Source organism: Zonotrichia albicollis, chromosome Z, assembly GCF_047830755.1.
Source record: "Zonotrichia albicollis isolate bZonAlb1 chromosome Z, bZonAlb1.hap1, whole genome shotgun sequence".
Taxonomy (NCBI): Eukaryota; Metazoa; Chordata; class Aves; order Passeriformes; family Passerellidae; genus Zonotrichia; species Zonotrichia albicollis.
The window spans coordinates 59,316,263-59,334,105 of NC_133860.1; the positions used below are offsets into that span (position 1 = coordinate 59,316,263).

The window sequence follows — 17,843 nt, forward strand, 5'->3', positions numbered from 1 at the left end:
TCTTAGCTGCCACCTTGTTACTTCTATATCCAAGCTACCTCTGCAGCCTGTATGTCAGAAGATACTAATTTTTATCAACAACAAAGGGTAAGAAAAGAAATTATGCTGGGGGCATGATTAGAGAACGTACATTTTGCTGAGGTTTAAATGGCTTTAAATTGCTGCAAATGTAGGAGATATTGCCAATACACAAGCCAAACCAAATAGGATGATGTGACCACCATAAAGAGGAAACACAGGAAATACCACCACTATGTTCCCCAACCTATAGTAAAAAACTTTACAGAATGCAAAGATTTGCCTTTCAGTGATCATATTCAAAGAAATATTAAACATATGATCAGAGTTGGCAAAAATACCTCATTCCAGTAACACACTGTGGTCAAGTATGTACTTTACAACAAATAAGTGCTAGAAACTGTTGAAATTCGACTGAAATATTTGCGTTTTCAGAGTTGTCACCTGGTAGCAGTAAAATTGTTTGCAGGCTAAACTGAATTTAGGACAAATGAGAAAGACCTTAACTTTGGACCAAAAATCCCTCCAAATGGAATTTATGTTAGCAAAGTTATAAGAAACACTGACTGTCAGACATCTAAATATAGATGTTGCTAAGAGTTTTAATACTTCACAAAACATAGCCATAGAGCATCATAGTTAACATACCTCCTTATGACAAGTCCTAAACAATTACTATTGGTGTGATGTAACATTAAGCCATCAGCAAACAGGATGTTATTCCTTACATTGTAATATGATGGACACAAGTGTTAATGATCTGCTTTAGTAAATGTTCCTGGTGAATCTTCAAAAAATGGTCAATTCCTCAAATGAAAATACACCATTTCTATAATACAATGATTTCTAATATCCTGTGGGGACATTTCTTCATTGGATAATTAAGAAAATATCAGCATTCTTTGCACAACACAAGATAGACTTATATCAGAAATCTCTTACCCATGTATTTATTAATCAGCCTAATTCAGCCTTCTTTACGTGCAGCAAGCTTAGATGGTGTAGTTGAAAGAAAAGCAAGATAACCTCAGGATAAGCTAAAAGGCATCATGATCTAACCTTCTTAAGAATCAAGAATTTTAATTTTAAAAACTAAATTGTCAAGTAATTCTATATGTTCTGTTTGTACATACTTAACATATCATATTCTGTATTCCTCTGTTTCTCAGATCTACCTGCACACAGAGCCCAGTTACATCCTACTGTGTTTTCAAGGGGGGCAAGAATTATTGAAAGGCACTGTACTTCCTGTTCAGTGGCAGGACTATATACTTCTACTTCAAAACATTTTTCAGGAATCAAAGCATGGACTGGGCTCACATCGCTTAGGTTTTTTTTTCCATAATGAGTTCAACCTCAGCTTACTGTCCTATGCAAAAAAACCTGAAGGCATGTAGGTAAAGGGTGCCATCTTCCCATCAGAGAAAAACCAACCAACCCAAAATCAAGGAACACCCCCTTTCCCAAAAATAACACAACCTGAAACCAAAACTATTCTAACAAATCCTAGTTAATTTATTAAAAAAAAAAAAACCCAAAAAACTATAAATTGCCCCCATCTCCCTTTCATCCTCACTCCTGTTCTTTCACTGGATCAGAGTTTTGCTGTTTCCGTGGCAACATTATTGCTAAGGGTGGGCTGCACCAGGAAATGGGAGCATTATCTGGTTTTGCAAATTATTTCTCTGGAAAATCATACTGTTGAAAATATTACTATTCAAGATCAGTGATTATTAATCATTAATGAGCAACTTCCAAATAAATTACATCAGTGAAGTATAAAATCAAGGTCTCAAATGTGCCTACAAATTTTTGAGCAGATGCTTATATTTTTAACCAGAAGCAGACCCTAAACAATGTTCAGGAGGCTGTTTTTTCTGTTAGTTGGAAATACTGAAACAATTTTATTGTAAGACATGTTCACCCATTGATATATGACATTAAATATTTGGAAGAAAATTAAACTTGCAACTCCTTCTGCTCCATTTGTAGGGCCTGAGCCGACTCTTAAAAGTCAACACACTACAAAAGTTCACAGAAAAGACAGATCTGAGATCATACCCAAATCTGAACAGGACACTGAGGTTTGGTGAGGAAGGATCAGACAGTGATATGTATTAAAATCTACAAACACTAAATTAACCCTTACAATTTTAATTCTTTTAATTATTTCTTTAATTTTAATTATTTCTTTTTTTCAGCCAGACACTGAAACTAGACAATGAGCATCAGTGTAACAGAATTGTATATCCTAAAAACCAGACAATCTAAAGCTTTGCCATGTCTGTTTGGCTGCCTGCACCTTCTGCAGACCTTTTTATTTAACAGGCCTTTTCCATCCTAAATGATCCTGTTTCTATGCTTTTTTCCTCATTCTCTCTGTCCCAAACTTCCATTCTCTGCATCAGGCATGTCAGTCTAGCTAGAGCCTCACCTGGAGAAGGTCTCTGTGCTAAGAAATACATCCCAGTCACGTTTTCTTTTTTGTCCACAAACTGTGGCATGGTGTACAAAATGTACTGCATTGTGAATAATGTAATGAGAGGCCCATAACATGGTTCCATGATCCATTCATACTGATGGAAATGATGCTTCGTCTGGGCATACAGGCATCACCTTTTTGGTTCATTCATGAATGAACCATCAATACATTAATGAAATGTATTTAATAATTCAATAGTTTTCTTTTCTACATTGCAACAATGTGTCTGTTTTTTAACTTTTGATAGGTTTTTTGAGTATTTTATTTTTATTTTGTTCATGTCTTATTTTCCTAGGAGTGGTTTGCAAAGTTGATTTTTAAAACCTCCTGTATATGAAATCTGACTTCACAAATTTCCTATTGCTTCCAAGAGGAGTCAAATTTCATTCTCAATTTCCAAATCCAAATGGAAGCCAGAATTTTAACTGTGTCTGACTTTTTGTACAAGATTTCTTAGGTTGTTTGCCACTCATAAAGTATGTTTACTTTTATGAAAATGCAAATTATGGCTTTTTTTAGATTTTGCTTTTAAAAAACATGAAATAATTATTAATTACTTATACAGTATATATAGATATAAATATGTTCCTTACCAGCACAAGAAAATGATGCTCTAGTATCTACTGATTTGTTAGGATGGCTAAATACTGGCAAGAAGAGCAGCAAGGGAAAGGATAAGTGAAACAAAGCATAGTGCACTTTGTTGCAACTCTTGGCATCAGGAAGGGCTAACTATACCTCGTCTGAGCAGACAGCAGTCTATTAACAAAACGCAGACTTTCCCAAACACATTAGTTTCCCCTCCCCTAATTAAAAGGTTATCATCAAAACTGTAAGAACCAAACACCAACAGAGAGTATAAGTTACCATCTTTGTCTTAGGTCTCACATCAGACCAAAATTCTGGCAGCATGTGTAGAGATCTAGGGACAGCAGCGCTGCTCAGACTCCATCACCTTTGCCACATTGCCACAGAGTGCACACTGTGTGTGGCACCTGGCAGAAGAATAACACAGAAAAAACTGTTGGAGAGTTTTGGGGGTTACTTTCAGCTAGATCAGCTCTAGACTCCAAATCACTTCAGCGATGAACAGTGAAGAGGGGGAGGAAATGAATTGCACAGGGCAGTACAAGTGTCTAATACCCACTCGCATCCACTTCACCCCGAAACAGAACCCATTAACTTGTGTCACCAAACAATACAGATGCTCTTGGCAAACATGGAGCTACTCACAGAGCTGCTATTGATCAGCTTCAGTACTAAAAAATTCTGGCAGTTCTGCAGTAGTGGATAACAGCACCAGTGGAGGGTTATTCACAGCAGCACTCACAGCACTCATTCCCAGTGAATTAAAAACAAGGACTACTTCTGCATATCATAGATGATATGAACCACCATACCTGTTTATGCCCATGCTACTTGTTATCTGACCTGAAGTAATGGTTCACTTCTTTCTGGGCACAGTCAAATGAAAGAGGCATCTGCAGACAAGTGTGTATGTGCAGGTATGCCCACATGCCTGCATGTGTTAAGGATGCATTCTTTTCTTAATCGGGTTGCTTTTCTTCTTTGCATTTGAGTTGGCCTACCTTAGATACAACAATACATATGGAAAGCAGGATGGCAAATCTGTGAAAGACATGATAATGAGGCAGGGCTGGATGGAGGGATTTACATTTGTTTACATGTTCACTTAAATGGATTGAAGTTTACAAATTACATTGCTAGTAAAGTAAGGAAAGGCACTAAGTGAAATGGCTGCAGATGTGAAGCCTGAGAAATTCTGTTTTAAGCTCCATGAAATGAAGCAGAGCAGTAGGGAGGCAAGCATCCTGAACTCTAAAAGGGTCTCCAAGATTAAAAAATGTTTAGAATGGCAGAGAAATGGAGATAAACGTGTGTTTAGCATCCCTATTGTCATACACAGCAGCCTGTATATTTCTTTGTTGTAGCAAAAGTTTATTTTTGTTGTAGCAAAAGTAACTTCCTCTAGGAACCCTCAGAAAATGTGTTTTGTTTGCTCAAGCAGGGCAAGCCCCTGACAAGCTTCAGTACAATTAAGGCTGAGGTGGCATGAAAACTATTGGTATTCCATGGGTCAGCAGTTCTCCAAAGGACTTTGGGCATATGCACTAAGACCGATTCCAGTAACAGCAAATACATGTAAGCAAGGATGTACAGCAGAAAGGCTGGAGCAAAAACATGATAAGTGCTTGCACAGAGAAGCAGAAACCAAAGTCACTGGCCAAGCAAAAGGCAATTGATGGGTATCCAGGTCAGAGGAGATATTGGAATGGGGAAAAATAGTCAGCTATGAGGGTCTGTGGAGAAATCTTACATCAACAGCCCAACCTCAGAACTGCCCAGTGCTCACTTTGAATTGGGTTTCAATGAAACCCTGGTGCCAGGATGAAGAGGTAGATGAGAAATGCCATTGGCAGAGACAAACACAGCTCACAGCTCCAGAACAGAGAGGAAAAAGGGATGCTGAAGCCACAAGGCAGCCTGAGGTATGCTGTAACAGTAAGTAAAGCAGAAGGAAAAATCCTACCGAGTGCATAGAGAACAGCCTTACTACCCAGTGGCAACAGTAGTGCTGTTGTTGCCTGTTAGCTCAAGCTTAAGCAGCAGCACATCTGGGACTGACTGCACTCTGCCATTACAGTCAACTTTAGCATGGCATAGATGTTCATTGTCTGCTGTTATTATTCACTTTGACCAGGATATGGAAGAGTAAGGATCCATACTGCTATGAAATCATCATGTGCCACTGAAGCAACATGTTACACATCTATTCTAACAGTTGTTACTGACCACAATGAACTGCAATTATCCATAAACTAAGACTTTATTTTGAAAACTAGCATCACTTTATCTGACTAGGACTACCAAGACAGTGTCACAGCAATGCTTTGTCCTACTAAAACTGCTCCTCTAACCAAGTGCAAGAAACTTTACCAGTAAAAACACAGCTTTGCGCCCAACAGTGTGCAAATACTAAGCCTGCTTTTGAACAGCACCTTACCAACATATGCTTGAGTGGAATATCTAAACCAGAAGAAATCTGTTGTTTAGCTAAAAGCATGAGGACTTCATGAAGCAAAAAAATCTTTAACTGCAATTAAATTGAAAACTCAACAATTAAGGTAAAAGTAAGTCTGCTACATAAAATTTTGTACCAGAATACATATGTATTCTGTAATGGAATACATATACAGACCACCATGATGAGAGTCATGTGACCGAACAGGAGGATATTAGGAGGTTTCAATATAGTGATGCAAAAATGGTAATGTTCCTGGACTGATACTCTTTCTTACCTTGCCAACACCATTTTAATTTTGTGTTTACCTTTTTTTGGCCAAAATAATAGTTGGGGTTTTTTTAGGAAAAAGCAAAATAATATTCTAAAAAAAACCACTTCCTATATACACAAAAAAGCACAATCTCTATTTCATTGCTCTATACTACATCTTCCTAACCCTTTCTAGTATGCAGATGGAAATGTGCACACACAACCATTCCACACAAGCTTTCAGTCACACAAAACTAACACCTGCCCTCTGCTGTCCAAGATGCAAACAAAACTGGAAGGAACTCTTCTTTTCTACAGAGCACATTAATTCTCTCTAGAGCAATAGCATCTCCAGGTAGCTACACAACTTCCCAGCACATCACACTCACAAATGGAATATGTAGAATGAAAAACTTAAAAAAGTTTCTGCAAGGTCACATGTGCTGGTTTTGGCTGGGGTAGAGTTAATTTTCACCACAATGCCTACTATGGGGCTGTGTTTTGGAGTTGTGCTGAACACAGGGTTGATAATGGAGAGATGTTTTTGCTACTGCTGAGCAGGGCTCACACAGAGCTTTTCCTATGGCCATGCTGCTGAGGAGACTGGGGACGGGCTGGGAGGAGACACAGCCAGGACAGGTGACCAAAGGGATATTCCAGACCATGTGGCATCATGCTCAGGATATAAAGTGGAACAGAAGGGAAAAGGGAGGGATGCTTGGAGTGATGGGGTCTGTCTTCCCAAGTAAGCATTAAATTTAATGGGGCCCTGCTCTTCTGGAAATGGCTGAACACCTGCCTGCCCATGGGAAGCAGTGAATTAATTGCTTGTTTTGCTTTGCTTGTGTGCACAGTTTTTGCCTTCCCTATTTAAGAGTCTTTATCCCAGTCCACAAGTTTCCTACCTTTTGCCTTACCAGTCCTCCCTGATCCCACTTCTGGGGGAGCAAGCAAGCAGTGCTTGATAGCTGCTGGGGCTAAACTACAACACCATGTTACACCAGCAAGAAGTAAGTGTGGTATCTCACCGAAAAGTAAGACCACAGTCTAAAAGGGCAGAAATGTCCTGCCTGTCTCATCTGTTCAGAAACACAGAGTAATGACCAGCAACACAATTTCTATTGCTGCTTCAGCTTTTTGTGCTCATGAAAGAAAGCAATTTATAAAATTTCATCAGTTGATAAACCGTCTTGGCTCACCTTTGGGGTGGTCCTTTGCAGCAGAAATGATCTCTCCATCACTTAAGGAAAAGAAGCAATATATACTGCTAGGAAAGGTGATGCACATGAAATATCAGCAGTGTGGGGAGGATCATATGGCCGGTCTTTCTGTAATTATGCCTAAAAAAACATCTTGTAGTCAGAAAACTGCAAATAGATCAAAAGGCTGACTGAAACACCGCTCAGGTAAATTCCTGTAGCATAGATAACCAAAAATAAAGAGGCTGTTTCAGGTTTTCCTTTTTATCATTAAATTTTTACTTCAAGATTAAAAAAACCTGAAACTTCTCAGTACCGCAGATGCCCATAATCCTATTGATACATAAGCACTGGGTTAAGCCAGCAGAATATTCACATGGCATCACTAGAGATGTAACTGAACTTTACCAAATGAAAATACTTTTTAACAGCTGTTAAGTGGCTTTTTGGGAAAGATATTGATTTTCTAAACTATCAATAATTTGTTCATTTTGAATAGAACTTTGGCCAAAGAATATTAAAATTAGTTCCTACCATAAAAAACACCTACCATAAAAGCCTCCTTTACGTATACACCATGACTAAGAGATTCATGACCCTTTAGCCTCTTTTCCATTCTTTGGTTACCTCTGCAGCTGCTCAGTATCCTCTGTCTAGATACCATTGTTAGATTGACAGCCAATGAAAACCACTGACCAAATTCAGCCAAAAACTACAAAGAAGGGCAGGTTTGGAAGATGGTTAGTAACAATGCACTCATGGGATAAGCAGGAAGAGGAAAAGGTAAAATTATACTGATGTCTCCAGAGAGGAAGGCATCATAGTATTAGCCTGTATTTCTTAAAGTCTAACGTTTTTAATAAACATGCTTTACATATTATCTGAGGTATTACCAGTAACACAAAACTTCACAGATAAATGTCAAGACACTGGCAGTATAACCCACATGGTTAGCAGGAGTTGTTTTGCTGTCATTTAATGGAGGAAAAAGATTTTGTATATGTCACAGAGCAGTGTTTACATTTGTGATTAAGAATCATTAACTCAATAATGATTTTCTAATAAAAGTTTGAAATTTTACACATTTTCCTTTCTCTGAAATCCTAAGATTGTTCATAATGCCCTTAATCTATCTCACAAAGTATTTGAAGCTGCCTGTCACCCATATCTTCATGCAGTCTGGGATAAACCTATTACATGTTCTTAAAAGAGGCACTTGAGGGTACCTCGGCACATCACCATACTTCAGCACACTTGCTTTTATTATGGTTATCTCATCTAGTAACTCTCAAGCTAGCACTCAAAAATTTTAAATCTGAGTTTGCCACAGAAGCAATTAGAACAAATTCAGTTAATCCTTCAGACATTCATCTCACCATGATCATGATTATTGTTCCTAGACAGAATACACATCACATGATTTCTCACTAGTTAGGCAAACCTCAACCACTGGTCCAGATGTTCAGCTGCACATTCATTTCAATAGAACTAAATATGATACTGTGCAATTTGCAGTTTACCAACTGGCTTGAAGTAAGCTTAACAGTTAACAATTCCTACAACAAAAGGTAAAAAGAAGCTGCTGTTAGTGTCTCCTCTCTTCTTTTGTTTAACACAAGGAACATGTCTTCTGTGGGTGAATTCTTCATTAAAGTAGTCAGTTACTTTCAAGGAAAATAGCTAGTGTTTATTAAAACTTCAGAGAGGCTGTCACAACTCTGGGCGAATTGCTGCTGTAATCAGTCACCCAGTTGCTTACTGTTTGTAACAAAAGAAAACCACTGCACATTACACATTTGAGTCTGTTCCTAGCATGGGGAGATAAGGTCAGTATTAGGTATAGCTTTTCTGGGTAATTCTTAAGGCTGAAATCAATCATTAGTAGCTACCAGTGCTCGGCATACTCCTACATTATGCAGTCTGATGATGCAGACAGATTTGCTCCCACCTGCTGTGATTCATGCAGTCCAGTCAGATAATACAGTAGCATTATTCAACAAGCTGCAGCAAGGTGGTCTAATATTGGCCTTTCTGGAATTGCCTTCTAAAATACAGCCACATCGTATTTTTAGCATTAAAAAAAGTCACAGGAAAAATAATCTTACTGTTTCTTTGGTGATCTTCTTGCACTCAAAGCAAGGAGACAAGTATGTTTATAGATTTAATTTTATACATATATATATATATTATATATATATATATATATACACACATACACACACACGTGCACACGTATGCTTTTCTCCATTTCTCTGTCTCTAGCTAGTATAAAGAAGTTACAGTCTATTTCCTAAAAGGCTGTTTCTCCTTTTAGTGTACATAGCTATACTGACTCCTACTATGCCTGTAGTTTTGCTTTAATTTTGAACATATTTGGTAAAGATTAAGTAGCAAATGCTGCAGGTATCTTATGTAATTCATTTTTTCCTCATCACTATGCAACACTGCATGAAGGGAAACCATGCACATATTTTGGCTTATTAATTAATGTTTCTTCCCCCAATTCTCTCCTGAAAATATACTTCCATTGCAGAATGCCTGTGTCAGTATTTAGAGCATATCACACACTTCAGAATACCTCTTGAAATTAGCAAGAATATTAAACCAACTTTAATTTAATTAAAGACAATGTTAGATTAAAAAATATGCAGCAGTTAGAGATGCTAATTTTTTCCCTCTTAATTTGGAGTCACATCACTTCAAAATCAACATTTGATTCCATGAGACATTCGAGTGTACTTGACATAGAGATTGGTTCTGGTGTTTGTATGGTTAATCTGCTGAGTCGTGACTACTTGTAACTGTCAAATTCTCTCCAAGGATAAATAATTAAAGCTTCTGGAAGAATAAGCACACAGGAAGCAGTGGAGATTGGATATACGTAGGTGTTGAGGGCATTAATTTTTATCCAATCGCTGAATAAAAAACACATTATTCATGCAACCTTGTTCATTCACTGCTACGTGACCTGCACCACAATAGAAGACTGCAGCATCCAGTGCTGAATTCAAGGCATTCAAGGCAATGAGGAAAGGACTCCAACAGTACCAGCACAGAAGAGCAAAATGCTACACTGTAGGTGTAGCATGCAGCCTTTGGTTAATGCTTTAGCTTTTATGACTAATGCTAGAGTGACACAAAAATACTTTTTCTCATAGAATATTTTTCTTTGGGTGCAGTAAAAGTAGCAAATATCAGCCTTAAGGTAGAAAGACCTTTTCACTTTCTCTTCAGCATGTATCTCCCACATGTAGATGACAACTACCAGATTAAAAATCTAAACTCATAGTAGCCAACAAACGAATTCATTAATTGGTGAAGCAAAACAAATGCAATGCCTTGTACTATCTGTGGTACAAAACTTTTGACACAAAGTATCTCAATAAAGCGAGTACTGAAAGGTGTAAAATCTACAAAGCAATTTTAGCTGGGAAGCTCAAAAAAGCCTGTTATAAGTTCCTGAAGGTTTTTAAAGCACAAGAACAACTCCCTGTTCCAAAATAGATTCCTCCACCTTCGCATTGCTATTCCTGTACCATGTTAACTCACTACAAATTCTATCTTTGGCTTGATGCCTCATATGCCTGTTAACTAACTACTTTCACATGTAATTGTTTATTTCCTTGAATATTTGTATACCACATACAAAGGTGAAACTCAAACAAGATTCTAGTGAAAAAAAAACAACCCATAAATGCTAAAAATTCGAGTATCTATAAACATTCATTAAGGTCCATGGTTACTGGAAAGCAAGGCACCTGCTAAAAGTGTTCATATCATCTCCCACAACTACCTACTCACTCTGGCATTTTTAAATACCAGATCAGTTACATCATTCTTAGTAGCAGATGCAACAGCTTCAAATCTTATATCCAAGCATAGGCACAAAAGATTTTAACTCTCATTTATAATGAAAAATAATGGTCTTTCAGAAAGGCTTGAAAGCTGCAGAATTCTCTAATGACAAATTTGGGGGTTTGAAATGTTATCAGAATAACATTTTATTTTTACACAAAAACAGAACTCTCCACAGATTTCAACCATACAGGAATGAGGGAAATTAATTGGTTTCTTATCACAAACCAAAAAAGAAACTGAAAAATAACCAAAAGGGATTTAAAAACTAAAACTCCTATAATTTAAATATATAAATAATGTAATTTTAAAAAATATATATTTTATATATAAAATTCTTCAGAAAGAAATCTGCCGAGAAAAATGGATGCATGTGAGAAAAATAATTAAGGTCCTCCCAGTACGAAGGGAGAAAATTGTATCTAGGCAGTCATGAAAAAGAAGAAAATTAAAACAGAAATTTGTACATATATATTAATGGTTGTAATAGGACAAATTTAATTCAGAAATAATCAGTAAATTTGAAAATAGCTAAGTCCTCAAGAAAACACATAAAGCATTTTGTTGAAAAACATAAAGTGTTTTATCCTACTGCCAGACTTAGAGAGGTTGGATAAGCTCTCAGAGTTGAGAAAAGTCTTTTCAAAAGCACTGCTATCAGACACACTCAGGAAACAGCATGGAAGTTTGGATAGCAGGTCACTCCTCCTCTCCTCCACCTTCATTAAAGCTAAGGAGAGCCCTGCAGAGCACATGAAGTAGGAAATTGAAAATGGCAAAGATTGTTCTTTGTGCTCTTCATTGGTCACCCTCTTCACTGAAACTCCAGTACAAAAATATATTGCTACAGGACAGGACAGGACAACATGAGATGTAATTAATCAAAAGAGCATAAAATTGTCCTGTGTCCCAATGATGTAGTACTAATGGTTACCATTGTTGTAAAACATTTGCCTTACATTTTGAAGGAAATTAATCAACATTGCAATAAATCATATTATATAATTAAACACTATTAATGCTGGGAACCAAGATTACTGAGCTCCTAGGTAACGTCACATTTGTATGATGTTAAGGACTGTGTGACATTACTCAAGAGAAAATAGCTTTCCTAATGTCAATAAAGAATGTAATATAATCTCCCTCTGCCGTTTCAAAATTGAAAAATGATTAACTGAATAGAAGAGTAACACAGGACTAATTCTCCATTTATCATGGCCAGGTCATAAAATGCTGGTCATATCCATGATAGGTTCATTTCAGGGCTTAGCTCAGGAAAGGTTAGTTACTTGGGAAAAGGGCATTGCTGATACTCCTGTGAGACAGATTTTTTACTGCATATTTTATGGAAAAGAGAATATTCTCTCAATGTTCCTGGCATAGATTAAAAAAAAAAAAAAAGAAATATAAATATTTCAATTTTTAAAAACTGGCTAAGATTATATGGCTTTTATAATTCACTATTGTCATTTGTAGTATTTGTGAAAATTCAGTTCCTAGATATCTAGAGGTAGATCAACATAAGCTTTTTCTCGGCAACAAATAAAGGTGATGAATGAAATCTATGAATGTTTGCTTGTAAAGTTCAGACATGCCAATGAGAATTCAATGTGTTTAAAACAGCCACAGAAAGCTATCTCAAGTATTATTATGGAATCTCAGCAGAAATGCAACGTGTCCATAAACAGTACAACTGTTTTTATCCCGCCCATATATAGCACATGTTTCTGACACGTTAATATGCAGATTGCAGGTGGGAGTTTCCAGGTTCAAAGCTAATTTTTCCACTGAGTGGCATGTTCCCAAAATTCATTTTCAACCCACCTAATTTTAGACACTTAGTGGAGGGGCTAAAGTTAGAAACCAAGTCATCCTAAACTCTCTCTACAGGCTATGGAAAGATAGTGATAAAGGGCTGGTAAGATTTTACTGCAGCTGAATTACATCTAGTGAATGCCTGTTCAGTATTCAGACTGAAGCTATCTGCTTAGCAGATCAAACGTTTGAATATTGTTCAGAACAGACAAATCCCATCTAATCATTAAATAAGCTGTACACTTTCTCCCCTTATTCAATCTCTTCAATAGCTACTTCTGTGCACAGCAACTTGCTGGCCTTTTGATCATCATTCTTTCTCTGTTTATTATCTTTCTAAACAGATAATTCCTCCTCCTTTCTCCTCTTGTTTCCTTAGGTAGCAAATAAGTAAAACCTACTCTAAAAGAGTAGCACAACAGTGTTGGGTTATTTTTATAACTACAGGTGAATGAGCAACTTGTCCACCTAATGGCTTAGATTACTTTATTACCCGTAAAATTACCCGTAGCTCCCAAATACTTTGATCAGTGTTCAATAATTTTCTATTCTCACAGCCAAAACCTCTGCTGGAAGTCTGGGAAGGTACCATTATTTATCAATTTTACTCCAAAAAGCAAAATCTATGCCAAAGAACGTGTTGACAGTCACAGTTAAACAATTTTACAGGATAAAAGAGTAAGTATTGGAAAATGGTAATAGAAAAAGTAAGGGCATTTATTGCCTTTTGCATTTCAACAACTTAAAAATATGAACATAGGAAACCATACAGTCAATGTACATAATGTAACGATACATTTCCCAAGCCAAATATAGTTAACTAAATCAAGGCAGAAACATGGGCTGCAACTGCAAAAATAGAACACAGGAAATGTGGGGGAAAAAAACTCAACAAACTCAAACCGACTTGAATTTTAAATCTCTTTATATATCATTATCTTCTGATTACTAAGTTTCAATACATACTTATTAAAACATTTGTTTCAGAAAAATTTTTAAAAACCCAAAAGGACATATATCCTGAGATTTAAAAAAATTACTCCTACAGTTTCAGTTCTACTTGCCATCATAGCCACTCAGAAACCTATTGGCAGAGCCTTCCTTGTTAACAATTTTGATATTCTAGGAAGCCCATACATAAGATACTCCAAGTATTTGCCTTGCATATTAAAGTATCTGTCATACATGCAACACACTGCTTTCATTTGGGGAAGAAAATAATTAAACTTCTCCTTCTTTATTGCATCCTATGAGAATCTGAGAGGGACCTCCACAATCAGTTATTCAGCAGACCTTGTTTATAACCTGTGCAGGGGCCCACCACATTTACCAGAACTGTGGATGTATACAGATACCATAATCATTATTACAAATACTGCAGAAGAGGTACTATATTTTCTTACTTATATTGTGAGAAGAAAGCAAAGCTTTTGCACATGAAGTAATACATAAATGAATAAACTGATTTACAAAACTACATGTAATACAATTTAAAAATGGAATATTTCAGTTCTCTTAGGAAACTTGTACTTTCACTATTCCCTAGAATAGGATATGATTTGTAGAATTATCTAAGACAAAGATGAGAACCAAGTAAATGCATGCTTCTCTAATTTACAATGTTTTTAAGGAGTAAGTTAAGTTCAGTGAAGCCCATTAATTAATAATATGGAAATAGAGCAAGATTACAGGACTTTTTCTCACCTGCTTTTAAATTCAGCAAAGCAAAATGTCTAGATTCATTTAAAACCAAACTGAAATCCTATTACCATTATCTTCCTTCTAATTCTATCATCCTCATTTTCTTATTTCAGTGACATATGCCATGCACAATAATAACAGTGTAAAAGACACAGCATGAAAACAGAAAGAAAAAAAGGAAACACCCACACACACAAAACCGAAAAAAACCATACAAAAAAAAAAAACCACCATAGAAACTTTGCCCTCAAACAAAATCCCATGCAGCTAAAACCTCTTGAAAGGATACCTGGAATGTACAGAGAGAAATGAGGAAGTACATGCACATTTTAATCTATAGGCTAAAAAACAAACATATTCTTATTCAACCTTATGATGTGTACATACTCTTTAGCATACCATTGAGAGAAATTCAGTGACATCTAAGAATGGAAGGAATTTATGCACATAACCTGTCTCAAATCATGAATCTTCTTTCCACACCAGGAAAAGTATGCTAATATTTCATACAGGCACCAAAGCTGGGACTTAATTCTCTACTCAGTTCTGTGTATAACAGGAGAACACAGAGTATCTGCAGGAACAGAATTAAAGCTGTGTTTTTCCTGATATTAAAAGGCAGAGGAAAATTTCATTCAAAAAGCCTTTTCTCTCCCTGGCAATTATTTGCACTGGGAAAGTACCAGACAGTTGCCTTTCCAACTAATAGGTCCTGAGAATATGGTTGCATGTGTGATTGCACTGGAGCACTCCTGATTGAATGACTAAAGAGAACTTGACCTCCTCCCCACTCATATTTTCAAGCTGCAGAAAGAGGCATCCTCCAATTATAAACAGGGCAGATTGAGATGCAACAACTGAATGGTAAGGAACAATCAGCCATAGATCTCACTCAGAGTGCCACAAATATGACATTCAACCATCTCAAAGAAACTGTGTTCATGCTTACCAGATGCTAACACATCCATTTCATTTAGTTTTGCCTTCTGCACAGTGAAAAATATTGTAATTTTGTAGTAATTACTGTCAAACTCACAGCTCTAATTATATTCTGCCATTTTAAAGTGCTTGCATATGCATTTAATGCTTCCAAAGATGTCACCCTAAATACTGACATTTTCTGTTCATTCACAGAAGATATACAGCACTAATAGCCAATGCAACAGCACTTCCATGTAAAACAAATCATCAAGGGTTCAGGCAAACATTTTTGCATTTTAAAATCTGAGGTACACTTACGTATTTATATTTGCATTGTTGCAAAATACCCAGCTTCTTCCTTTGAATCTGCTTCATGCAGCAGGAAGAACTCTGACGGCACCAAAATGCATGAAGAACTGCTGAGTTTATGTTAAGCTTCAGACTCTTCCCTTCTATCTTTTGGTCACCATAAAAGTGAGGCAAACACAAGGGCAAAAATAATTTGATCCTCTTACTGTCTAAATTCTCTTGTGCTTTGAATTGCCATAGTAGAGTAGGTTTAACATTTGATTGCTGGATTGTACAAACTGTACTGCAATTTATATTCTCTTTAAAAACTTCATCTTGAACAACAGTTGGAGCAAAACACATCCTTATCCTGTAACAAGTTGAAACTGGAATATACAAAACATTCCCTACTGATAAAACCATATGTCTTCAACTAACATGTTGTATTTATAAAAGCTCTATCACACGATTGACTGTATTTTAAAAAAGCAACATATTTAAACATATTTAAAGCCTTATCACCTAACTTACCTCCTGGAAGCTTCACAAAACTCACATTTTGTAAGGTACTCGGAAGGAGGGCAAAGTACTATATTTTGGCAGTCACAAGAAATATGTGCTTCCGAAAATATGGGTGAACTATGGATTTTTAAACAACTCTTTTAGTCTTCAACTGATTTGTGAGGAGCCTTGCTACCACTTAATACCATTCGGGAAAACCTTTTTGCTCTTGCATCCCACCACATCTTCAGGAAGGAGCTGACTGCATTGGCAAACTAGTTCTATGACAATGTTAAAACTGCCACATTCCTAATTCCTACATTCAGTCCAGCGTCTCCATTTTAGTTGTACCGTTTGAGAAAGTACAATATTGAACACCCTGAAGGTTAATTTTTTCCACTTTTCCAGATATTGGATTGAAGGCTTAAATAAGGGCATATAGCTTCAAGTTAATTAAAGGCTGTCATTTGTTGTTGCTAATTTGTAGTAATTGGCTTTGGTTATGTACTGATTAGATAAATGAGAGCACATGTTTAACTAACAGATGATACATTACAGGACTGTTTCCTTTAATTTATCGTCAATCATATGGAGCATTTTTTATAACAGGTTTATTTTAGCATTATGCCATTCCAAAATTCTTCTCTCAAGTCTTTTTTCTCCCCGTGCGGCTCCATATGCTGATTGAAAAAATGTTAAAAGGTACCATGGTAACGCTTGCTATGCTTTAAGACATATTGAAGAAAGTTTTCAGACTCCTCAGGCATAACTAAGACATTAAAAAATGCACAATAATGTCAGAAAAATGCTCCAGAGATACTGTGCTAGTATCCAGAGATACTATTTTCAGATTTCATACACTTGTTAATTATATATATATTTCACATTAAGAAATTATAATACACAGAGAGTGGGAAAAGTGTCCCTTCTGAAAAGAAATTTGGTATTTCACAGATGAAACATATTTTGTGGTTTAAAATACAATTCAAGCGCTCTCAAAGTATGAATGGGCAATCCTGAAGTCTAAGCTTCACTACATAGCATCCAACTACTGACATCAATGATCAATGTCATCAAAAAACAAATGATACACATACAGATTAATTTTGAGGGACAAGAGGTTGAAAATTCAAATTTAGATTCCTGTTGTACCCTTAAAAATCAAACTAACACTTATCTTCACTGGGGGCTCCCTTGCAGCAGCACAGGTTAGTAGCTGATATCAAGCAGCAGAAAACAGCATGATCAAGCCAGAGCACTAATCCCACAGGCAGCCTTTCATCTCACAAGAAAAAGCACACTTCTAAATCCATACTGTGCTTGCACACTTCTGTGAGATGGAGCCCACGGAGAAAGAACTCCATCTCCTGCGTTCAGGCAGAATAATGAATCTGACTTCACACATTATTTAATTTTCTTTCAATTGCAAACCCACCCCACACATAATAGTAATATATAACAGTAATAACACAACATTTTTCCCATGGGGCTAATTTCAGATTTGTTTTATGCATATGTAAAAAATGGTAGACCTCACAACATAAGGTCTCTGAAATCCACTTCTTGCTAAATTAAATGAAACGTCTCCTATCTATCACAACCCAAACTCCAAACACAACACTATCTACCCAAAGCAGAGTAATTTTTGTAAGCACACTGTGTAACACTGAGCCAAAATAATAAAGTGACTTCATCTTAAGCAACAATTTGTTTACTCAGTGTCCTGAAACACACTCCCCCTTATTCACATTTTTTTCTTGCATCTTCC

At 36.5% G+C, this 17,843-nt stretch overlaps 1 protein-coding gene across 2 annotated transcripts in view; it reads right to left on the bottom strand.

Annotated features, from left to right (window-relative positions):
- Positions 1-15,625, bottom strand: part of SHC3 (SHC adaptor protein 3) — a 76,146-nt gene extending 60,521 nt beyond the window's left edge. Inside the window, exon 1 of one of the 2 annotated variants that reach the window (XM_026792901.2) lies at positions 15,605-15,625. The gene's annotated coding sequence lies outside the window, so the exon portion shown is untranslated. Of the gene's footprint in view, positions 1-14,817; positions 14,946-15,604 lie in introns of those variants that run through there. The other variant, XM_074533664.1, reaches the window with a different exon arrangement.
- Between the last annotated feature and the right edge of the window lie 2,218 nt (positions 15,626-17,843).